This window comes from Mus caroli, unplaced genomic scaffold (assembly GCF_978045245.1).
Source record: "Mus caroli unplaced genomic scaffold, Mus_caroli_1 scaffold_34, whole genome shotgun sequence".
Classification (NCBI taxonomy): domain Eukaryota; kingdom Metazoa; phylum Chordata; class Mammalia; order Rodentia; family Muridae; genus Mus; species Mus caroli.
Window position 1 is genome coordinate 2,140,104 of NW_028227289.1, and position 25,130 is coordinate 2,165,233.

The window sequence follows — 25,130 nt, forward strand, 5'->3', positions numbered from 1 at the left end:
TTTTTAGATCACAATGTGACACGAAATGTGTCGCTCCGCTGACTTATTTTTCAAGCGTTATTTATAAATCTGGAAGTCTTTCACACATAGGTAAAAGTTGAAGCTACAGAAACGAAACGACCAAAGGAAAACAGACACAAACTAATTTATCTTCTTCATTAAACTGTATTTAAAAAAGAAAAAAAAAAAACCGACTGTTTAGATAAATACTTAGCCGGATCTTTTTTCTTTTAAAGATATCACTGCACACGAGCGCCTGCGCAGTAGAAGGCTAACAACCCGGAAGCAGTTTGGTTGAGCTAAAGTGTCTGCCGGAACTCCCTCTTTATGAAAATAGTAACACGGGATTTTATTTTATTTTATTTTATTTTATTTTATTTTATTTTATTTTATTTTATTTTATTTTATTTTATTTTATTTTATTTTATTTTATTTTGGGGGGAGGGTGGATTTTTGTTTTGTTTTGTTTTTCTGTCCTTACTCGACCAAGTGGCAAGACCTTGACTTTGTGGAAGTTAGTCGGTGACCATAATTCTAGTGCCCCGGTATTTCCATGCACATTATTTAACACTGCACTTGCTATGCATATATTTATTATAATATTTATACATAATCAAGATTAAATTTCGCAATAATATCTTCCATAAAAAAACTGAAATTTAGCTGGGCGTGGTGGCGCACGCCTTTAATCCCAGCACTTGGGAGGCAGAGGCAGGCGGATTTCTGGGTTTGAGGCCAGCCTGGTCTACAGAGTGAGTGCCAGGACAGCCAGGGCTACACAGACAAACCCTGTCTCGAAAAAACCAAAAAACCAACCAACCAAACACAAACACCGTCCGTTCCCCGTCTCCCCCCCCACCCCCCCCGCGAAATGTAATAACGGATATACTGTATGGAAAATAGGTATGCTATTTACATGCACAATTACTGGTAAGTAAATATTTTACTACATGAAAAACTAAGAAAACTGTCTGAGATACTCAGAAATAACGTTTGTCGTCTTTTTAAGGTACCAGACACAATTTTGAACAAACAGAAAAACATATTCTCTCTGGAAAATCATCATGACATATTTTCTTCCCCACCTCCCTTTCTTTCCCTCCCCTCCTTTCTCTTCTTTTTAAACAAAGAATACCACTATTTATGCTGAACAAGCTGTGTAGATCTCATTAAATTACTTTTTGCTTTTTATTTTATTTTTTTTTACAGTAAATAGATATATTTTTTAAATTTTTTAAATTTTTTTTTATTAGGTATTTTCCTCAATTACATTTCCAATGCTATCCAAAAAGTCCCCAATACACCCCCCCCCCAGTCCCCCACCCACCCACCCCCACTCCTTGGCCCTGGCATTCCTCTGTACTGGGACATATAAAGTTGGCAAGTCCAATGGGCCTCTCTTTCCAGTGATGGCCGACTAGGCCATCTTTTGATACAAATGCAGCTAGAGACAAGAGCTCCGGGGAACTGGTTAGTTCATAATGTTGTTCCAACAATAGGGCTGCAGATCCCTTTAGCTCCTTGGATACTTTCTCTAGCTCCTCCATTGGGGGCCCTGTGATCCATCCAATAGCTGACTGTGAACATCCACTCCTGTGTTTGCTAGGCCCCGGCATTGTCGCTTTTTGCTTTTTAAACACCCTGTTCTACATTTCTGTTTTTAACTGTTATATAACTTTTTACATGTCTGTTATTAAGGGAAATCCAAGTACTTTGCAGTTTTATAATCTTCGAAGTGAATTATACTTTCCTTCCTTTTTTCTTTCTTTTGTCTTAGTTTTGTTTCTGTTGTGCCTCAATAAAGTAGGTAAACACATCCGATTGGTTTCCAACTCAAGATAAGGAAGGGGGTGGTGACCTAGCAGACCTAGCCTTCAGGTTCTCCCTATCTGGCACACCCTCCCCCATCTTGAACTTCCCAGCCCAGCGGGGGGCTGTCCTTCTCCCAGTGGCTCTTCCCTATGCAATCCAGACAGTATGGTCGATCTTCTTCTCTTCTCTCTGCCTGGGGGCCCTTTTTCTCTTTTCCCCACCATCATACTCTTCCCATGGCGACTTCCATAGCCTCCTTTTTTGGGGCCAGCACACTTACCCGAGAAAACCTACATGTAGTAGAGAACCTACATGTAGTATAATCTAATTTGTATTAAGTTGGCTTATTTCACTGGCAGAGAAATAACCTATGAATACCTCAACATCACCTTTATACTTTCAAATTCATTATGTAATATCCTTTCTTGTATATTTTGAACAATATACACACAGAAAATCTTTCTCCTGAGTCACTTTCTGTCCCTGCAAATCTTAGCTCCACCTCCCTTTTCCCTGTCTTCCTGCTGCACTTATATTTTAATGTTATTGGACAGAGAAAATCCTACCACTGGCCTTGGACAACATGCTTGGTTATAGATGAAGACTGATTAGGCTTCATATCCCTCATTGCTATTAATCTTATCTAGGGTCACCTTCTTAGATTTCAGGGAGTTTCCATTGCACAGTTTCTTTTTTTTTCCGAGACAGGGTTTCTCTGTATAGCCCTGGCTGTCCTGGAACTCACTTTGTAGACCAGGCTGGCCTCAAACTCAGAAATTCATCTGCCTCTGCCTCCCAAGTGCCCAAGTGCTGGGATTAAAGGCGTGCACCACACCACACCACCACGCCTGGCCGCAAAGTTTCTACCTTGTCTGGAAAATGCATTCCAATTCTATTTGTCTTCCCCCACTATGATCTCCCTCTATCTTCACCACACAACATTCTTGTGTTCCCATCCCCACTCATCATATCTCTCTTTCCAGAGAGATTCATTGGTCCCTGTTTGAGCCATCTTTATTTTGAGTCTCTCTGAGTCTGTGGATTGTAGCATAATTACCCTTTACTTTAGAGCTAATATCAAACTTATAAGTGAATATATACCATTTTTTAAAAAGATTAATTTGTTTTATGTATATGACTACACTGTCACTGTCTTCAGACACACCAGAAGAGGGCATCAAATACCATTACAGATGGTTGTGAGCCATCATGTGGTTGCTAGGATTTGAACTCAGGACCTCTGGAAGATCAGTCAGTGCTCTTAACCACTGAGCCATCTTTCCACACACACACCCCTGTTTTTATACAGTTTCATTTGTATGTAGTCTGAATAACCTTACATAGGGTGATTTTTTTGTTTCCATCCATTTGTCTACAAATTTCATGATGTTATTTTTTTTTAACAGCTCTGTAATATTCCAGTATATAAATGTACCGGATTTGTTTAACAAATCCTTGGTTGGGAACACCTACGATGTTTCCAGAGTTTCTATCTATTGTTAATAAAGCTGCTATAAACATAGTTCAAAAGATGTCTTTGTGATAGCATGGAGTGTCTTGTGGGTATATGCCCAGGAGTGTTATAGTTGGGAATTCAGGTAGACTGATTCCTGCTTTTCTGGGGAAACAGTCATGGAAATCCCCTACCTAATAGCCCTGTAAAATAAAAATAAAGAATCAGATTACATATTTAGAACATGTAAGTAGCACAAGATAAACGTTATCATTCCAAAATATAGAGGATGAGGAAAACTAGACCAATGGACTATTAAAAACCAGTTGGGCAAATTCTGCCATCTCCATGTTTGGTTTCAAAGTGTTTTTTAGATCTCCATTCATCTTTGTTGATTATATTGGTTCCATACTCTGTTAGCAGAATACATTAGCAGGTATGCCATGACTTTAGGATCTCCAAAATCTTGGGATCTGCAAGGCAATTCAGGTAAGGATTCAATAAAACCAATAGCTGATTCATAGAGAAAAGCAAGATAGATATACCCTTAGCCAATCTAACTAAAGGACACAGAGGTGGTATCAAAATTAACAAAATCAGAAATGAAAATGGAGACTTTACAAGAGAAACTGAGGAATTTTTTTTTTAAATGACATCTTACTATAAAAGCCTATACTTGACAAAACTGGAAAATTTAGATGAAATGGACGATTTTCTAGACAGATACCACCACATGACAAAATTAAATCCAAAGTTAAATCAATATCAGGTAAACTATCTAAACACTCCTATAACCCCTAAGGAAATAGAAGCAGTCCTTTAAAACCTCCCAATTAAAAAAAAAAAATCCCAGAGGAAGATGGTTTTAGTACAGAATTCTACAAGTCTTTGAAAGAAAAACTAATATTAACACTCCCCAAACTGTGTCACAAAATTGAAACAGAAGGAACACTACCTAATTCATTCTTTGAAACCAGGGTCACTCTGATACCTGAAGCACACAAAGGCCCAACAAAGAGAGAGAACTTCAGATCAATTTTACTTCTGAATATCAGTGCAAAAATGTTCAATAAAGTTATTGCAAACTGAATTTAAGAACACATCAAAAACATCATTCTCCATGATCAGGTAGGCTTCATCCTAGGGATGCAGGGATGGTTCAATATGCAAACATCTATCAATGTAGTTCAGTATGTAAACAAACTGAAAGAAAAAAAATGACATGGTCATCACATGATCATTCCATTAGATGCTGAAAAAGCCTTTGACAAAATCCAACACTCCTTCATGTTAAGCATCTTGGAGAGATCAGGAATTCACACCACTAACCTAAACAAAATAAAAGAAATAGACTGCAAGCCAACCGCCAACATCAAATTAAATGGAGAGAAACTTGAAAGAATCCCACTAAAAGCTGGCACAAGTTTGCCCACTCTTTCCTTATTTACTCAATATAGTATTTGGAGTTCTAGCTGGAGCAATTAGACAACTAAAGGAGATCAAGGGGATACAAATTGCAAAGGAAGAAGTCAAGGTATCACTCTTCATGGATGATAGAATAGTATACATAAGTCACCCCCAAAATTCTACCAGAGAAGTCCTACATGTGATAAACAACTTTAGCAAATTGGAGTGATATACAGTTAACTCAAACAAATCAGCAGTATCCTTTATACAAATGACAAATGGGCTGGGAAAGAATTAAGGGAAACAACAACCTTCACAATACCACAGATACTATAAAATAGCTTGTGTAACTCTAACCAATCAAGTGAAAGATCTAGGGGCTGGAGAGATGGCTCAGCGGTTAAGAGCATTGACTGCTCTTCCAGAGGTCCTGAGTTCAATTCCCAGCAACCACATTGTGGCTCACAACCATCTGTAATGAGGTCTGACTCCTTCTTCTGGTGTCTGAAGGGAGTAATGGTGATGTACTCATGCAATAAACAAACAAACAAACAAATAAATAGGCAAGCAAATAAAATCTTTTAAAAAGAAAAAGAAAAAAGTAAAAGATCTGTATGACAAGAACTTCAAGTCCCTGAAAAAAGAAAGTGAGGAAGATAGAGGAGATGGAGAGATCTCCCAAGTCCATGGATTGGTGCATTAACATAGTGAAAATGGCCATCATACTGAAAGCAATCTGCAGATTCAATGTAATGCCCATAAAAATTCCATCACAATTTTCACAGAGCAATGTAATTATCAACTTCACTGTAACTTCCCCCCTCAGCCTGAAACCTGGCTGATCTGGTTTCACTGTTAGCATGAAGAGTTGGGGAAGCCTGCCACCCTATCGTTCTGCCACTCCCACTGCTACTGCCTGCCACCTAGCTGTTCCAGAGCTATCACGTGGTCACCTGAAACTGGACTCCAAGGATGATTTGGTGGGAATGGGCCCCTCCCAGTTCTTCATAACCTAGTGTTTGGAATAGTAATATTGAACCTTGATCAGACCATTGTCTTGGTTTCATCTTTCTTGCACCGCCTAGTTCCCTCTTCTCTTCCAGATTCCAAGATGCCTTCCAGACTAGAACCCAGACATGCGGGCAGCTGGCTAGCTGCAACACTTAACACAGAAAATAAAAACCCTAAACAAAACACAAAATGGATAGCCAAAACCATTCTGACAATGAAAGAACTTCTGGGAAATCACCATCCCTGCTCTCAAGCTGTACTACAGAGCAATGGTGATAAGAACTGCATGGTATTGGTACAGAGACAGACAAGTCAATCAAGGGGATAAGATCAAAACCCCAGAAAAAAATCCACATACCTATGGACACATGATCTTTGATAAAGAACCAAAACAATACAGTTGGAAAAAGAAAGCATCTTCAACAAATGGTGCTGGTCTAACTGGTGGTCTGCACTTAAAAGAATGAAAAATGATCTGTATTTATCACCTTGTATAAAGCTCAAGTCCAAGTGGGTCAAGAACCTCAACATAAAACCAGATACACTTAATCTAATTGAAGAAAAGTGGGAAATAGCCTCGAATGCTTGAGCCTTGAACAGAAAACCAATGGCTCAATCAACCACTGATGAGTGAGATCCCTTGAAACTGAAAGCCTCTGTAAGGAAGAGGACACTGTCAATAGGACAAAATGGCATCCTAAAGACTGGACAAAGATCTTCACTAATCCTACATCCAATAGAGGGCTAGTATCCAAAATATATAAAGAATCCAAGAAGTTAGAATCCAACAGATGAAACAATTCAATTAGCAAATAGGGTAAACAGAGGAATCTCAAATGGCCAAGAAGCACATAAAGAAATGTTCAACACCCTTTTTCTCACCAGGGAAATGCATATTAAAATGACCCTGGGATTCCACCTTACACCAATCAGAATGGCTAAGATAAAAAATAGATAGATGATAGATAGATAGATGATAGATGGACGGACGGACGGACGGACGGATGGACGGACGGATGGATTGATTGATTGATAGAGAAATAAATAAATAAACCTCAGGTGACAGCAGATGGTGGCAAGGATGTAGTGTAAGGAGAATACTCTCCATTGCTGGTACAAGTACTCTGGAAACCAGTCTGAAGGTTCCTCAGAAAACTGGAAATAGATCTACCTGAAGACTCAGATATACTGCTCCTGGGCATATATCCTAAAGATGCTCCACCACGCCACAAAGACATGTGCTTCACTATGTTCATAGCAGCCTTATTCTTAATACCCAGAAACTGGAAGCAACCTAGATTGTCCCTCAACTGAAGAGTGGATATTAGCCGAATACCCATGGTACAGAATACCCATGAAACTGCCCACAGTCCGTAAGAAGTTAAACAAGAAGAAAGGCCCAAGTGAGGCTGCTTTAATCCCACGTAGAAAATAATCTTTGGAGGCTGAGGGAGGGAGGAATCTGAGTGGGAGAGAGGAGGAAGAGGGAAAGGGGAGAACAGGATCAGATGTTGGGGGAAAGACAGGAGAGAAGTCCAGAGAGCCAGGAGAATGAATGGAAATATGCTGCTGGCAGAGGTGGGGGATAGAAGGTGGGGCATGGGGGGGGTAGCCTCTAGAAAGTCCCAGAGACCTGGAGTGTGAAAGGTGCCCAGGAGTCAATGTGGGTATCCTTAGCCAAAATGCCCAACAGTCAGGAGATAGAACCTATTGAGACTACCTCTAGTAGTCAGACAGGGTCACAAGTGGAGGGATGGGGACACTAATCTACCTTCAGATTCTTGACCCAGAATTGTTCCTGGGTAACAGAAATGCAGAGACAAAAATGGAACAGAGACTGAAGGAAAGGCCATCCAGTGACTGGTTCAATGTGGGATCAATCCCATGAGCGGGCACCAAACCCTGACACTATTACTGATGCTATGCTGTGCATACAGAAGCCTAGCATGGCTGTCCTCTGAGAGGCTCTACCAGCATCTGACTGAGACAGGTGCAGATCCTTACATCCAACCATTGGACTGAGGTAGGGGTCCAGTATGGAAAAGTTAGAATAATTAAAATTACCGAAGGGAATGGCAACCTCAGAGGAAGATCAACCGTGTCAACTAACCTGGGCCCCTGGTAGCTCCCAGAGACTGAGCCACCAACCAAAGGCCCCCAGCACAGATGTAGCAGTGGACTAACTGCCTTGTCTGTCCCCAGTGGGAGAGGATTCACTCAATCTTGTAGAGACTAGATACCCCAGGGAAGGGGGATACCCAGATGTGGGGGCACCCTATCAGAGGCAAATGGATGGGGAATGGGGCAAATAACTCTAGGAAGGGGGACTGGGAGGAGGCAACTTTAGGGTGTAAATAAAGAAAATAATTAATTAAAAACATGTAAAAACAATAAAATAAAAAACTAAAATATTAACCTATGACTTCCTGGGGGATGGGTTTGGGGGTTGCCGCCTTAAAAAGATTAAAAATCATTAAAAAGGATTAAAAATATGTCTCTCCTTACCTAAGGTCTATTTGGGCTATCAGAGACTGATTTAATGATATATGTCTAACCTCACTTTAGCTGGCATTATTACAATATAGCTATGTTTTGTAAACTAAGTCATACAGCAAACTGTTCTGTTATATAATGGCACACCACATAAAGATAAAAAAATTTCCCAGTCTCTTTATAAGTTATGTTTATAAGTTAAAAAGCCTTATTTTGACATTGAGAGCTTCAATTTAAAATTATTTTAAAGCTATACCCAAGAGAGATGGAACAAAAAGTCATAGTCTTATAAAAGCTACTAAATTATTATAAACTTTCTTTTAGGAAAAAAAAAGATTTATTTTATTTATATGAGTACACTGCAGCTGTCTTTAAACACACCAGACTGTGCCCAGTGCCTCCTTACATTGATCCACTCACCAGTCTGGAAGCAGCAAGCGGGGGTGGTGTCTCTGGCATCCTTGGAGCATTTAAGGCAGACAGTTTGGGCTGCCTTAAATCTCATGTTGTATTGACTGAAGGGCTTGGAGCCTCAAGAAGAGGTTCCTATCAGTGAGTTGGGATACCTCTAGGGAGGGCCCATTTGACACTAAGGGATTTGGGGAACCAAACAGGATCTCAAAAGGGGTCAGGTTAACATTTTAACCCCCTAGTGGTTAGGGGGTGTTCTGGGCTTGGAACAGGGTCAGTCTGAGCCAGTCTCCAAGGTCAATTTAGTCTCTTTTTAAGGTTCTGTTCATTCTCTCTACCTGCCCTGAGCTCTGGGAATGGTACACACAATGGAGCTTCCAATTAGTCCCCAGTGTCTCTGCCAATCCCTGACTTACCTTAGAGACAAAAGTAGGACTATTGGGCACTCTGGACCTCTGAAAAATTTTCTCTAACATCTTCTTAGTTACCACAGTAGCTGTTTCCTGCTTGGTGGGGAAAGCCTCAACTTGTCCAGAGAAAGAATCTACAAATACTAGAAGGTATTTGTACCATATTTTTCCTGGCTTACTCTAGGCCATTCTCTCCTAGGTCTTTTGCCCTGTTTACTCTTAGCATTTACTCTAAGCACTCACCTGGTAGCATACCTTACACTGTTCTACTATCTCTCTGGCCCAGAACCTGAGGTCTATTATTTATACTTTAGGTCCCTTAACTGCTCATACAAGATTTCTACTCCCTAAATGAGTCCATCAGTGCATTTGGCCTAGTAAATCTTTTGCTTGCTTTCTGGGGAGTATAGTTTTTCCTTTTTTGTGTGTGCACCACTGTTCTTCCTTCTCTAGGTAGTAGTTGGTAGGGTGGCTAGCAATCTACGTCCTTTCTTCTTCAGTATATTTCTAAGTGAGGCCACCCCTTAGTCCAGTCCCATTTCCCAGCAGGTGTTTCTTTCAGGCTCATGACAAGGATAGGCCCTTGCATAGCCACTTCTCAAACCACTTGATCTTCTTGGTTATTGCCTTGGGCCACTGAGTCTCTTCCCTTCTGATGGCTTCACCAGGGCATCCAAGAGATCCAAGATTTCCTGCTTGTTTCTTTTCCCTCTGATGTGAGCAGTCCTTTCTCTTGGTATATAGCCTTGTGGGCATGGGCTGCGGCAAAGGCATACCTGCTATCTGTGTAGATGTTAATCTTTTTGCCTGCTTCCAGGTCCAAGGTTTTGGTCAGAGCTATCAGCTCTGCCTTTGGGCTGACAGTCCCTGAGGATGTGGTTCCACCCAGACCACCTGTTCTCCATCCACAGTGGCGGCCCCCCTGCGTCGTCCTGCCACCAGGTAGCTGCTGCTGTCAGTGAACCAGGCTGCCTTGGCATTAAGGAGTGGCCGAGATGACAGGTCCTTTCGCCATCCCTGGTCCTCAGCTAGAATCTGCTAGCAATCATGAGTGAGGGTTGAGGGCCAATGATGACATAAAGGTCACCTGATCTGAATTTAGCAGAGTCTGATAATGAGTCATGTGGGCATTGGTCAGCCATCAATCCAGGGATTGGTGAACTATAGTCAATTTATCAGCATCTTTAGCTTAGAATTGCCACTACCGACCCTATCCATAGGCAAACAGGTCACTCAACAGTGGCAAGAGCCTAATTTGTTTGACAGATAGGCATCTGGGCACAACCAGGGACCCAGTCACTGAGTGAGCACCCCATTGGCTCTCCCCCCCTCTCCTTGTTCTCAAGTTGAAAGATCTACTAGCATCAGGCAGTCCTAGAGCAAGGGCCTCAAGCAAAACCTGCTTAATTGTGTCAAAGTTTGTTGCTCTTTTTCCTCCCAATAGAAGGGCTGTCTAATTTTAGTCAAGGGGTGAGGGTGGAAGGCAGCCAATTCAGCAAACCCTGGGGTCCATAGTCAGCAGAACCCAGCTGTGCCCAGGAATTCCTGTGCCTGCTTTGGGCTCTACAGAGGAGGGATGGTGGCCATCTTTCAGCAGGTAACCCAAATAACTTACTTTTCTCTGGCAGATTTGGGCCTTCTTGGCTGAGGATCTCTATCCCAGTCCTCCTGTACTGGCTATTTTTGTGTCAACTTGACACAGCTGGAGTTATCACAGAGAAAGGAGCTTCAGTTGAGGAAATGCCTCCATGAGATCCAACTGTAAGGCATTTTCTCAATTAGTGATCAAGGGGGAAAGGCCCCTTGTGGGTGGGGCCATCCCTGGGCTGGTAGTCTTGGGTTCTATAAGAGAGTAGGCTGAGCAAGCCAGTAAGGAACATCCCTCCGTGGCCTCTGCTCAGCTCCTGCTTCCTGACCTGCTTGAGTTCCAGTCCTGACTTCCTTTGGTGATGAACAGCAGTATGGAAGTGTAAGCCGAATAAACCCTTTCCTCCCCAACTTGCTTCTTGGTCATGATGTTTGTGCAGGAATAGAAATCCTGACTAAGACAAATTGGTACCAGGAGTAGGGTATTCCTGTGACAACCTGACCATGTTTTGGGGAGGACTGTGGAAGGACTTTGGAACTTTGGGCTTGAAGATCCATTCGTTGTTAAGAGCTCTGTCAGATGTTGTGTAGGAGCTTGGAAGATAATGTTGAGAACAGTGCAGAAGATGGAAGTCTGGTTTGTGAAATTTCAGAGGGAAAATTAAAGACTCTCTTAAGGGCCATTGCTGTTTTTATTGTGAAGATTTTGTAGTTCTGGTTAGCTGGGGCTGAAGAATCAGCTGTGATTAACAAGATACCAGAACTACTAAAGCAAAAACTTTGCATTACTGGGACTATTGATGCTGGTTAGCTGGAGCTAAGAAATTAGCGGTGATTAAGAAGAGACCAGCATCGTTGAGGTGACATCTTCTGGGAAGTGTTTTCTGAAAGCACAAAGAGGCTGTGATCCAGAGATAGGCAAGGTTGTACTCCTTCTGCAGTGGGACTTGGTAATGTGTAAGGGTCACCCAGGTGGTACTGGTTTTGAAGGCATGAAGAGGTCACACAGCAGCTCAGGCTCGGCACTGTGAGAGGCCATGGAAGGCCATTGGTGAAGGTGCAGCCCCAGTTGTAATTGAAGGCCCAGGACTGAAGGGGTCACGCAGTGTTTTGGAGATGTCAGTACCACGAGATGACCACCAAGAGCAGCAGCAGCAGTGGAGTACAGGCATCTGGAGCCCAGAGGACGACGTGTGTGCTACAAAGGGCATGGCTGGAGAAGTGACCCAAGCCCTTGGAGGAGCCCAGAAGATTGTGAGTTGGATCCCAGACCTTGGACGGTTGGAGATTTATTTTTGCTTTGATTGTGACTGTGCCCTGATATTTTCCCTCTTGAAGGAAGAAACTGTTTTAGTGGAGCCCACAGTTAAGAGACTTTTAATTGTAAAAAGACTTTGGATTTTAAAAGAGATGGATATTTTAAAGAGATTGAAATTTTACGAATATGTAAAGACTGTGGGACTTTTAAAGTTATTTAGATCTTGGGGATGAATAAGAATGTAAGGGTTGGGGCTTACTAGTGATGTGTTTGTGTGTCAAGTTGACAAGGGGTCAATTGTACTGGCTATTTTTGTGTCAACTTGACACAGCTGGAGTTATCACAGAGAAAGGAGCTTCAGTTGAGGAAATGCCTCCATGAGATTCAACTGTAAGGCATTTTCTCAATTAGTGATCAAGGGGGAAAGGCCCCTTGTGGGTGGGGCCATCCCTGGGCTGGTAGTCTTGGGTTCTATAAGAGAGTAGGCTGAGCAAGCCAGGGGAAGCAAGCCAGTAAAGAACATCCCTCCGTGGCCTCTGCTCAGCTCCTGCTTCCTGACCTGCTTGAGTGCCAGTCCTGACTTCCTTTGGTGATGAACAGCAGTATGGAAGTGTAAGCCGAATAAACCCTTTCCTCCCCAACTTGCTTCTTGGTCATGATGTTTGTGCAGGAATAGAAATCCTGACTAAGACACCTCCCATCCAAGAGGTATTTAGTCCTCCTTAGTCTTGGGCCCCAGGTTTCTTCACAGGCAGGAGGGGAGTATTTGAAGCCAATTGGCACTTCCACAGGATTCTTTGTTCAAGGAGCCTGGTAATATGGGGCCTGATTCCATGCCAGGCCTCGGTTGACATTGGATATTAACGCACATACACTGGGGAGGCTTGGTCTCCACAGGTATGGGGGGCTGGTTGGTGGCCCTTCCAATCCCTGCCATCTCAGCCTAGGCCTGGGGAAAGGCCTTGAGCCACTACTCTAGGTCCTGAGTTGCCCTGTCCCAGGTCTCAAACAACTTGTTTTCATTCTCTAGCCTGGGTATCAGGACTTGGAGTTGTTCTCAGCAACCTGCACTAAATCCGTCAATGGCTTATCCTGCAGTCCCTCTAGCCTCTGAAGCTTTTTCCTGATATCTCTACTAGCCTGGTCTATAAATGCCATAGTCACAGTAGCTTTCTTTGTACTCCCTGCTGCTGGGGTGTATACTGATGGAATGTCTCCATGAGTCACTCTAAAAAGGCAGCATCCAACTCATCTGATCCCTGTCTAACCTCACGTACCTTGGTCAAATTTGTGGGTCGTCCTCGTGCAGCCCTCTTGACACCTGCTAATGGAGTCTGATGCTAGACCTTCAGATATTCCTTGCCTTCTGCCATATTAAAGTCCCAGTAAAGTTTAGTCAGAGGAAGTCCACTGTCAGTGACTACCTGGTCCATCGATGGTGCCCCTGTGTCTGAGGGGTTATTTTTTCTGGCTTCCTGCATTATAAATTAAACAGTCTCAGAGATTAATTGGCCCCTTGGAAAGGGGGTGGGGGTGGGGTTTGGCTTTCCAATTGTTTAAGTCAGCCAAAGAGAAGGGCCAATATTGCATATCCTGATTGCCCTTTTCTAGAGGCCCTTATGCCTTCAGTGGGAGAGCCATATCCGGAGAAGTGGCTCTCAGACTTCAGATTCCCATGGCAGGACCAGGAAGTTGGAGGTCTCCTCCCTCTCCTCCCTCTGGTAAAATGGGGTTGTGGGTACAATGGCAAGGGTACCATATTGGCTGAGGGTCCCAGAGCCAGTACTGGCACTGGCAGGACCATAAGGGCAAGGGTAGGGGTATATGGAGGAGGAGGGTCTTGCAGCAACACTGTTGAAGGGTCTTGGAGCATCAACATCTTCTCAGGTCTGAATCCCTCCTCAAGTGTTTCCTTCTTCCTGACAGCTAGAACCAGTGAGGTAGGTCTTGAGGAAAGAAAGGCTTTTATCCATGAGGCTGGGGTGGGGGGAGTCCTCCACTAGATTCTTCTAGGTAACTATATAGGGCACTTGGTCTGGGTGCCCAAGGGATCCTGGCTTAAAGACTTTCTCCTCTACTGCTTTGACCATCTGCAAGTCAAAGGTCCCTCTACATGATGGCCACCTTACTTTTAAGGAGGGCCATTTGGAGAAGCAGAGAGTAACTAACTCTCCCTTCTTTACTACTACTGACAAGTTTTCTACTCCAGTGGTTAACTAGGATTTTTAATGGGATAGATTGAGTCTGTCCAATGTTTAAAAATGTTGTCAGTCCAAGTCCAAGAACATAGACCTAGGTAACCAACACCAACAAACACAGAGGAAGACAATCAACACACAGACAGTCCGCTCCTGCCACAGGCAGAGTTACAGACAGTTCATCCCTTCCACGTACGCAGAAACCAAGTTATAACAAGACTCAGCTCCTGCCAATATTGTCTTGCCTTTCCCAAAAGGAGCAGAGCCCTCTCAATCTCCTCCGAGGGCCATGAAGCATTCTCCAAGTGTTAAGGCACATCTGCCCACTGCACTTGACCTCACCATACATGGTAGGCTCTCCTCCCCCTCTCTTCCCCCAAACCCCCTCCATTGCTTGCAAGCAAACCGAAAGTTCAGACAGACTTACAGACCCAGATTTTGACAAACAGCAAGACAGACAAAACTTCGGTACCTGCTCAAGCTGTTCCTCCAATTCACCATTCTCCAGTGTGTCCTCACAGTGGGGTGACTTCCTTAACACACACACACACACACACACACACATACACACACACACACACACACACACACACACACACACACACACATGTATATACAATTAATACATAATGAAATGTGTAGATTGGGCAGATCTAGGAATGTACTAACTTATTCCCCTGCTATGTGGCCTTTTATAGCTTGCTGTTTCTCCTGGCCATGAGGTTCAGGTGCATGGGGGCTTCCCCCTACTCTGACTTCTTCCTCTCTCCTTTCTCTCTCTACCTAGCACCCATATCGATCTTCCAATCCCACCTTCCCACTTCACTGCCCAATCAATCACAATCAATCACTTTTTTTTTTTTTTCAAGACAGGGTTTCTCTGTGTAGCCTTGGCTGTCCTGGAACTCACTCTGTAGACCAGGCTGGCCTCGAACTTTTATTGACCAGTTAAAATGGGCAGAAACTTCACATAGCATCATTTCCCTCAGGTCTTGCCCCCCCCTTACCCCACTGGCTCTGAGTCCCTTGGGCAGGTCCCTCTCACCCGAGAAGGGACAAGAACAGTAAGTCACCCGGTTCCCCAGGTGGCACTGGTGGGACCGAAGGCCCTGCAGCTTGAACAGCCTGAGGACAAGAGAGGGAAGATAAGGGGTATGGGGATCAAGAAGGAGACTATCAGTATCTGTAGTGGGGAGAACCTCTTTCTTGGGCCTGTCCTGAAGGACGAGTGAGGTTTGGTGCGGCCGTTGGTCCTGAAAATGAAACAAAAGGGTGAACCCATAAAGGAGCATTGGTGACCAAATCTTCCCACACGATGATATATGGGATCTGATTGGTGTGGCCAGAGCCAAAAATGTGCCTCTTGACAGCCAATATAAGAGGCAGTGAGAAAGAACCCTCAGGAGGCCATCCAATCTGGAAAGTGGGCCACTCTGAGAAGCAAAAAGTAATCCATTTATTTTTCTTTACATCTATTGAAAGATTGTGAGCTCTAGTCTTAACCTATTCCAATGTTCTAGATTAAAGATTAGAGGGGTAGAAGGTCCATGTCCCAATCTGTCCAAAAATAATGTCAAGTCCTAGTCCATATGCAAAAAGAGAAATGAAAAATAAAATACCAATGTACTCCTGCCACTGAAGATACACTGAATAACTTGGTAGAGGTCTCTTTGCCACTAACCCCAGATGAAGTCAAGACCTCCTGGATCTGACTTCCTGGTGAGAGTCTGGAGCATCCTCCAGTACTCTCCTTGCCATGGCATTATGGCAAGTCTATCTGCCGCTTCTGGAAACACCTGACAGACAACTCCTTCATGGAGTCTTCAGAACCAAAACCAAGCTAATCAGCAGCCAATTAGTCAGAGAAAGTAGAGAGGCACACACAAGACAAACATGGCAACTGCTCAAGTGGTCCTCTGGTCTCCAGTCACTGGTCCTGGAGAAGGGCAGCCCTCTCTCTTCCTGTCTCCCAGCCATCTGATAGTCTCTATACTCTGACTTAAAACATTTATTAATATTCTCCCCTCTACGCCTTAGCACTGTTCTCATTCTGTTTTTTAAAATCTTTTAAATTCTTTCCCAAGGCTCCTAGATTTTTCCCCAGGACACTGCTTTGTTGTTGTTGTTGTTGTTTTGTGAAGACATAGCAAAAGAAGATACAATTGAAAGTTAACATAGTAGTAATGATAGCTGGCAAAATGTCAATTTCCTTTAAATCCACCCTTTTCATATGTTCAAAATAGCATCACATACAATCCAAGAGCAGTTTGCCATCTTTTCTGTCTTTTATTTTCATCTTTAGAAAACTGTCTTTATTCTATTAGTTGGAAAAATTAACTGGTTCAGAAAGAAGTATAGTCAGCTGTAGAGAAGAGGTCCCTCTAGCCCCACCCACAGCCACCATAAGAACTGGTGGCTCCTCTGGGAGGCAACTTGGATATAATATGGAGAAAGGAGCCCTGTGACTTAGAGCTAGACCCTGCAGTCCACCTTAGAAGGGCTATGCACCTCCAAAGTATAACTGCTTCAGGCGTGAAACCAAATTCCTACTTATTTAGTCCAGTCTGGAAAGGAGTATTGTAATGATATATAGGGCTGAATAGGGGAGGTATGGACATATTTTATCAGGGAAAGTGACAAAATGGGAATTTAAAAACTGAACTTTCCATCTGACTTTTTTTCCAAATGTGCTTTAAAAAAAGAAAGGAAGGAAGGAAGGAAGGAAGGAAGGAAGGAAGGAAGGAAGGAAGGAAGGAAGGAAGGAAGAAACAAAGAAAGAAACAGAAGAAGCAGCAGCAGCAATAGAGTTCCTGTGGGAATGACAAATAGCAGTATTAGGAGATCCAATTACACAAAAAATACTACATCTAGTCTGGGGTAGATATACTTATTCTTTGGTATCATACATTAAGTGGCACAATTACATAGTAACTATAAGGTAACTAACACGAGACTACAGAACTGTGTAACTCTGCTACAGCTGCAGTGGTTTTGGGCATTTCTGGCTGAGCAAGTTTGCAAAAAACTGGATGCCCATCCCAGAGCTCTGCCAGTGGAGTCTGTTCAGAAGTAAAGCTCTGAAGTAGTGACTCACCAGGTTCTTGCAGCAGACGGAAAATAGGCAGAATATGTTTATTATAAAGTAGTTACAGCCCAGTTCACAAAACTTACCAACTGTTTCTCTCTCTAGAAAGAAGCAAGAAGTTAAGAAATTCTTTGAACCCATGAACCTCAAGAAGAAGGAAGACCAAAGTGTGGACATTTTGATCCTTCTTAGAAGGGGGAACAAAATACCCATGGAAGGAGTGACAGAGACAAAATTCAGAGCAGAGACTGAAGGAATGACCATCCAGAGACTCCCTCACCTGGGGATCCATCCCACAAACAACCACCAAACCCAGACACTAGGCAGATGCCAACAAGTGCTTTCCATTATTAGCCAGATATAGCTGTCTCCTGAGAGGCTCTGCCAGTGCCTGACAAATACAGAGGCAGATGCTCACAGCCATCCATTGGACAGAGTACAGGGTCCCCACTGAAGGAGGCAGAGAAAGTACCCAAGGAGCTAAAAGGGTTTCAGTCCCATAGGAGGAACAACAATATGAACTAACGGGTACCCCAAGAGTTCCCAGGGACTAAACCAACAACCAAAGAGTATGCATGGTGGGACTCATGGCTCCAGTTGCATATGTAGCAGAGGATGGCCTATTTGGTCATCCAGGGGAGGAGAGGCCCTTGGTCCTGTTAAGGTTCTATGCCCCAGTATAGTGCAAGAAAGTGGGAGTTGGTGGGTGGGTGGTTGAGCAGTGGGAGGGGGAATGGGATAGGGTGGATTTCAGAAGGGAAATGAGGAAAGGGAATAAAATTTGAATTGTAAATAAAGAAAATATCTAATAAAAATAAAACTTAAAAAAAAAAACAGAAGAGAAATTCTTTGAATTAGCAGCTAGTGTAGGTGAAGTACAGAGAGGGCTGTTAGAGCAGTGTCAGGAGGACCCTGTCTGGTCAGACAGGTTGGACATCATTAATAATCATGCTTGGCCTGTAAATACTGGTAGCAAGATGACTACTGATTTCAATCTTAGGTAAATTATAGATTAATGAAAAGACCAGTAAGCAGACACCAAGATTAATAGCCAGCCCTTGCAATTAACCACAAGAGGCTGTGCTTCACAAGGCTTCAGAAGATGAGGCACCCAGACTTGTTCTTCTCACGTCTAGCTTGCAGAGCAGCTCTCGTGGCTATTTGCAAAACCTCTCTTCCTACATCACTGGTGTTCTTGATGAACACCCCATGTACTGGAAAGCGCCAATCCTGTTTCCCAGGTTTTACCAGCTCCTCCTTCATTTTGGCTAACTCCCGTCTTGTGTGCTCTTCATTCCTAAGATCCTTCCTGTTCGCAACTAGGATGATGGTAACATTTGGACAGAAATGTTTGACTTTCTGGAGTCTATTTTTCTGGTATGTTTTCTAAACTATCAGGGCTGTCAATGGAAAAACACATCAGTATAACATCAGTGTCTGAATAGGAGAGAGGCCTCAGGCAGTCATGATCTTCCTGTCCAGCTGTGTCATATAAAGCCAACTCTACCTGCTTTCCATCCACTTCAATATCTGCCACATAGTTTTCAAACACCGTGGGTACATAAAGGTCTGGAAACTGGTCCTTGCTGAGGACTATGAGCAAGCATGTCTTATTACCACAAGCTCCATCACCAACAATCTTGATGGCAGCCATCACTTATGAAGGTGCTGAAAACACACAGCTTCTGGGATGCAGTTGTACAAACTACCAGCAATGTCTCAGATGCAAGGCTCAAGGCGACTACTCCAAGTACGGCCTCTTTGAGCTGAGGACGCCTGTCCTAGAGTCCGGGATTCTGCCAGTCCACCAGTCCACAGGTAAGCAGGGTTAGGGTTAGGGTTAGGGAGTCCGCAGGTCTGCTGATCCGCGGGTCAGCGAGTTCACCAGTTACCGATTCCGCCAGTCCTCCAGTCCACAAGTTCTGAGACAAGGACTAGCAGCTCCTAGCAGCTCCTTGGCAGACAGACGAATAAAAAGAGAACCGCAGTGTGTGTGTGTGTGTGTGTGTGTGTCTGTGTGTGTGGGGGGGGGGGGAGGGGGGAGGGTGAGGGAGGGAGGAGAGCACGAGTGCCCTTCCTTTTATTTTTATTATTATTTATTTATTTCAAGTGTTAACCCTTTTCCCGGTTTCCCTATCCCATCCTCCCTCCCCCTGCTTCTGTGAGGGTGTTCCTCCACCCACCTACCCACTCCCTCCTCCCTGCCCTATCAATGTGGAATTCTTAGTCTTGGACCTGGAGGTTCTTGTTCCTTTGTCTGCCTCCCTCTGGTGTTTGATTGAGGACATGGCAATCCTTTCCGATTCTTTTTATGCTGGGCCTGCTGAGCTTTAGGTTGCCTTTTGTCTGGGCTGCTGCCTGCAGCTTGTATACCAACGATCTCAGGCAGCCTACAACACAAGCAGTCGGGAGAAGGAAGGGGTCTGGCTGCACAGTGTCCTATACAAACTCGGGGATAAGGAAATCGGGCAAGAGAAGCCTGAAGCCTGACTAGGAGCAGAGATGCCCAGATCAGACCCCTGTGCCTTTGAGAATTTAGAAATTTAGCTGGATATTTTACAGCTGTTGATTCTCAGCCGTGAAGGCTGCATCTTAGGCAGCAGTCCCTGGTCCTTCTCTCAGCCTCAGACAACCCCAGACTGTGTTGTGGCACTGGCACCACCTCATGTCTTGGTCCTGCCTCCCTCCAGTTGGAGCATGAAAGACTAGATAGGGCCTGTGCTTGGGCAATGGAGTGGAAAGGAGGGATTGTAGGCTCCAGAAAGGGTGGCAGGTAGAGAGAGTTGAGGGAGAGGAGGTGGGGAGTGAGCCTCACAGTTAATTATCTCTCTGTAGACCTCTTAGACCCACTCCACTTTTGATTTCCACCCTCTGCAGCTTTAGAGCACAGCCCTAGTTGTTTATATTCAGGAGCAGGGGAGGCTTTTATCTCAGGTTATATCAGTTCTAAGCCAGACATAAGGTGTGCCAATTTGTTACAGGCCTTTACCATCCTACTAAGATCACATAAAAGCCACACAATCTAGATACTTTCATTATAACCCATATGCCTAGACTGAGCAGATCTAGGACTATACTAGCTTATTCCACTGCTGTACCGCCCTTGTTATTTGCTGTTTCTCCCAACCATGAGTTTCTGGTCCATGGGGGTTTCCTTCTACTCTGTCTTCTTCCTCTCTCCTACATCTCTCTCCACCTGCCAGCCTCTCTGGAGCCTCCAATCCCTCCTTTCCACTCCACTGCCCAAGCACAGGCTCTATCTAGTCTTTCACTGGCCAGTTAAAATGGGGAGGAATTGTATCACTTGAGTACTGGATGGTCTGCTCTTGAGGTGGGGGTGAGGGAACCACCTCTTAAGGAATCAGTATTAGTGTTAGAATACAAGCAGCATCAGGTCAACCCACTACAGCCAACACTCAATAAACAGGACCTCATCAAACTGAAAAGCTTCAATAAGTCTAAGAACACCTTTAATAGGACAAAATCACAGCCTACAGATGGGAAACTATCTTCACTCATGCTACATCTGACAGAGGGCTGATATCCAAATCTATAAAGAACTCAGGAAGTTAGGTACCAACTAATCCAATAACCCAATTAAAAAATGGGTACAGAGCTAAACAGAGAAATCTCATGTGGTGAGCAATCTCAAATGGGTGAGAAGTGAAGAGTAAAAAATAAAATAATGACTGCCCTGAGAACATGGGCCCCAGCCCCCGGCCAGATGGCCTAATTCCCCTGAACTTTTGGGAAAAACAACCACAAAATGTTTCAATGTCCCAGGTGCCTTGAAGTAAATATCTGCCCCTAGACTTCCCCTATTTCCTCTCCCATCCTTCCCCTAGGTTGTGTTTTTTGCCTTTATAAGCCTGCTGGAAAATAGAGTCGTTATCAGACTCCTCTACCCCTGCGTGGTGTATGGGTCTCGACCTCAGCATGCTGGTTTGTGTGCCATTAAAACCTCGTGTGTTTGCAGCAAGCTTGACTGTTGTGGCTTTCTGGGCTTGAGATCCCTGAGACTGAGTGAGGGTCTCCCTTCGGGGGTCCAACAGAAGCACTTAAAGAAATGTTCAGTGTCCTTAGTCATCAGGGAAATGCAATCAAAACAACTCAGATTCCCCCTTACACACATCAGAAGGGCTAACATCAAAAACTCAAGTGTGTCAGGTTCTGAATATCACTGAAGGAAGACTCCAAACTCAGATGGTATGCAAAGACAGAGTGTTTCCTGTAGAAACAACCAGCCAGCAGGAGTCAACCATCTTTTTTTCCCATATTTTTTTTATTGGGTATTTATTTCAATTACATTTCCAATGCTATCCCAAAAGTCCCCACATGCTCCTCCACCCACTCCCCTACCCACCCACTCCCACTTCTTGGCCCTGGCATTCCCCTGTACTGAGGCATATAAAGTTTGCACGACCAATGGGCCTCTCTTTCCACTGATGGCCGATTAGGCCATCTTCTGATTCATATGCAGCTAGAGACACGAGCTCCAGGGGGGGTACTGGTTAGTTCATATTGTTGTTCCACCTATAGGGTTGCAGATCCCTTCAGCTCCTTGAGTACTTTCCCTAGCTCCTCCATTGGGGGCCATGTGATCCATCCAACAGCTGACTGTGAGCATCCAGTTGTTTGCCAGGCCCCGGCATCGTCTCACAAGAGACAGCCATATCTGGGTCCTTTTAGCAAAATCTTGCTAGTATATGCAATGGTGTCAGCATTTGGAAGCTGATTATGGGATGGATCCCCGGATATGGCACTTTCTAGATGGTCCATCTTTTCGTCTCAGCTCCAAACTTTGTCTCTGTAACTCCTTCCATGGGTGTTTTGTTCCCAATTCTAAGAAGGGGCAAAGTGTCCACACTTTGGTCTTCGTTCTTCTTGAGTTTCATGCATTTAGCAAATTGTATCTTATATCTTGGGTATTCTAAATTTCTGGGCTAATATCCACTTATCAGTGAGTATATATTGTGCGAGTTCTTTTGTGATTGGGTTACCTCACTCAGGATGATGCCTTCCAGGTCCATCCATTTGCCTAGGAATTTCATAAATTCATTCTTTTTAATAGTTGAGTAGTACTCCATTGTGTAAATGTACCACATTTTCTGTATCCATTCCTCTCAACCATCTTTTAAATGGCAACCCTAGACAAAGGCACACAGGCCTTCTTAAAGGGGTTAGGGGAATTTTGTAGAAGGATTAGGTAATCTAAAATTTCATTGGTGGGTGCTATGTGAGTCACAGGGGATGATGGCTTCTGATTGGCTTGAGCCAGGTGAATCCAGTGCTCTGCATTCAAATGCCATGAACATTTAGACCACAGAATGAGATAGGGCTGCCTAGCAGAGAGATGGCCCATGTTTGAGATAAGATATTTTCCCATTCTGGTGGTTATGCCCAGGCTGTCCTTTGGGAGGAGGTTTTATGAATTTTTTCTTGTATTTTATCACCTGTTCCTGGAGCTTGTGCCTTGTGGTCTCCTTTTCAAAACAGGGCTGGTCCTTAAATGGAGACAGATAAGGTTAGTGTCAGTCTTTCAAAGTGACAGTACAGGCTGCAGAGTTTGTAGGGCAAAGGAAACACACCTACACTGCTGGTGAGAGTACAAACTTGTACAAAGTTGCCACTTGAAATAAAGTTGCCACTTTCTCAAAAAAAATAAACTTGAAATAAAGTTGCCACTTTCTCAAAATATTGGGAATAATTCTGTCCTGGGCATATACCCAAAAGTTGCTCCACCATTCCACAAGGACACGTGTTCTACTATGATCACAGCAGCTTTATTCATAATAACCAGAAACTGAAAACAACTTAGATAATCTTCAAATGAAGAACACATGAAGAAAATGTGGTTCATTGACACAATTGAAGGCTACTCAGCCATTAAAAGCAAGGAAATCAGGGGTTTCACAGGCAACAATAGCACAGGCATGGTATGTACTCACAGATAAGTGTATATTAGCAATAAAGTATAGGATAACCACATTATAATCAACAGTCCCAAAGAAGCCAGGTAACAAGGTGAGCCCAAGGAAGGATGGTTAAATCTTCCTCCGGAGAAGAAACAAGACAGATCTAGGAAGCTGAGGAACTGAGGGAACTGGTTGGGAGAGGGGATGGGGACAGGAGTGTAGAAGGTCAGGTGTACATCAGATGTAGGGAGATTAGGGGAGAGAGAAGACAAATCTGCTGTGTGTGTCCATGAGTGAGTGTGTGTCTGTGTGTATATGTGTGTCTGTGTGTGGAGGGAGGGTGCAACCTTTAGGATATACCAACGACCTGGGATGGGTGGAGACCCCAGGGAGTCTATGGGGGCAACTAGCTGAGACTCCTAGAAGTGGGGAATATGTCCCCAGACGTGGCCACTTCCACTAGAGGCAGTAGAGGGACAGGGACAATATCCCACCCACAAAACCTTGGACCCCAATTTCATCCCAATGACAAGTGTAGGTACACATATGGAGCAGAGACTTAGGGAATTGCCAAAGAATGACTGGCCCAACTTGAAATCCATCCAGAACCAATCCCTGAGTAGTAATGATTCTCTGTTAAGTTTGCAGATAGGAATCTAGCATAGGGTCCGGCCCCGTCCCAGCACCGACCGGCTGGGCTCAAAGTTTGCGGCCGCCCCTGCGCCGCGCGCCCGATGTATGGGTGATCTACTGCGGCGGCGGCGGCGGCAGGGTGAGGGACGGTCATATTTGCGGGCGCGGCCCGAGCCGGCGACAACAAAGAGTGCGCGGACTCTCGGCGGGCGCTCGGACGGCTGTGGGGACATGGGGCCGCCCGGCCCGGGACTCCTGGCTCGGCTCTGCCCGGCGAGCCCGCCGCCCGCGGGGATGTCGTACAAGCCGAACTTGACCGCGCACATGCCCGCCGCCGTCCTCAACTAGCATGACGACCTCCTCCCAATATCGCCAGCTGCTGAGTAGGACTATAGGCCTCCATCGCTAGGCTATACCCTGGGAACTGGAAATAGCCAGGTGCCTCAGAGTAAATATGCAGAGCTGCTGGCCATCATTGAAGAGTTGGGGAAAGAGATCAGACCGACGTATGCAGGGAGCAAGAGCGCCATGGAGAGGCTAAAACGAGGAATCATTCATGCCCGGAGCTTGGTTCGGGAGTGCTTGGCTGAAACAGAACGGAATGCCAGGTCCTAGCCCCTGGCTGGTCTGAAGGCCCATCTCACTACCCTGTGGAGATGAGAGGTTTGTGCAAAATGGCAGTCATTTTCTACCACAGTCATTAAGCTCTGAACCCACACTCAAAAGATTGGGAGGACATTTTGCAGTAACTGACGATGTGCATTTTAAGTAGTTAGGAATGACCCAGCTCTTTTTTCTTTCCAAACATTTGAAAGATGTTTGTGAAGCCACTTCACAGCAAGCTATTGTTTGTCCCCAAATACCAGTGTCCCCTCTAACCTCCCTTTGGATACGCATCACCCCAGTTGACTTCCTTTCCCTGAGCTCACCTGCCTCCGAGGAGTTGAGTGCAAACCACAGCGCCTTTGCTCAGTAGCTGGCCCGCCTGTGTACAGTGTAGACCCTGCTTCATGGAGCTTCTCTGCCTAAGCGTTTGCATGACTGAGTGCTTGGAAGTCAGTCTTTAAAATGCACAGGTTATACATAGAGAAGAAAGAGCCATCTACCCAACCTACCAAGCACCCTGCAGATGTCCATCCTGAGACTATAGATCTCAGTTCCATGTTTACTGTGAGCCCATCACAACATCTGGAAGAAAACGACTGAAACTGTTGCATCTTTGTATTTATTACTTGATGTAATAAAGCTTATTTTCATTAACAAAAAAAAAAAAAAAGGAACATAGCATAACTCTCCCTGGAGGTTAATAGCAATGCCTCACTGAAACAGATGTAGGGACCCATAGCCAAACATTAGATGGAGTTTGGGAAGTGTTGTGGAAAAAGTGGTAGAAGGGCTGAGGGACCCTTAGGGGACAGGGACTTCACAGGAAGAACAACAGAGTCAATTCATGTAGA

General features: G+C 44.4%; 2 pseudogenes; one reads left to right on the top strand and one right to left on the bottom strand.

Annotated features, from left to right (window-relative positions):
* Positions 1–18,220: 18,220 nt before the first annotated feature.
* On the bottom strand, positions 18,221–18,779 carry LOC146999838 (transforming protein RhoA pseudogene; annotated as a pseudogene).
* Positions 18,780–23,966: 5,187 nt separating this feature from the next.
* On the top strand, positions 23,967–24,753 carry LOC146999839 (cyclin-dependent kinase 2-associated protein 1 pseudogene; annotated as a pseudogene).
* The last annotated feature ends 377 nt before the right edge of the window (positions 24,754–25,130 follow it).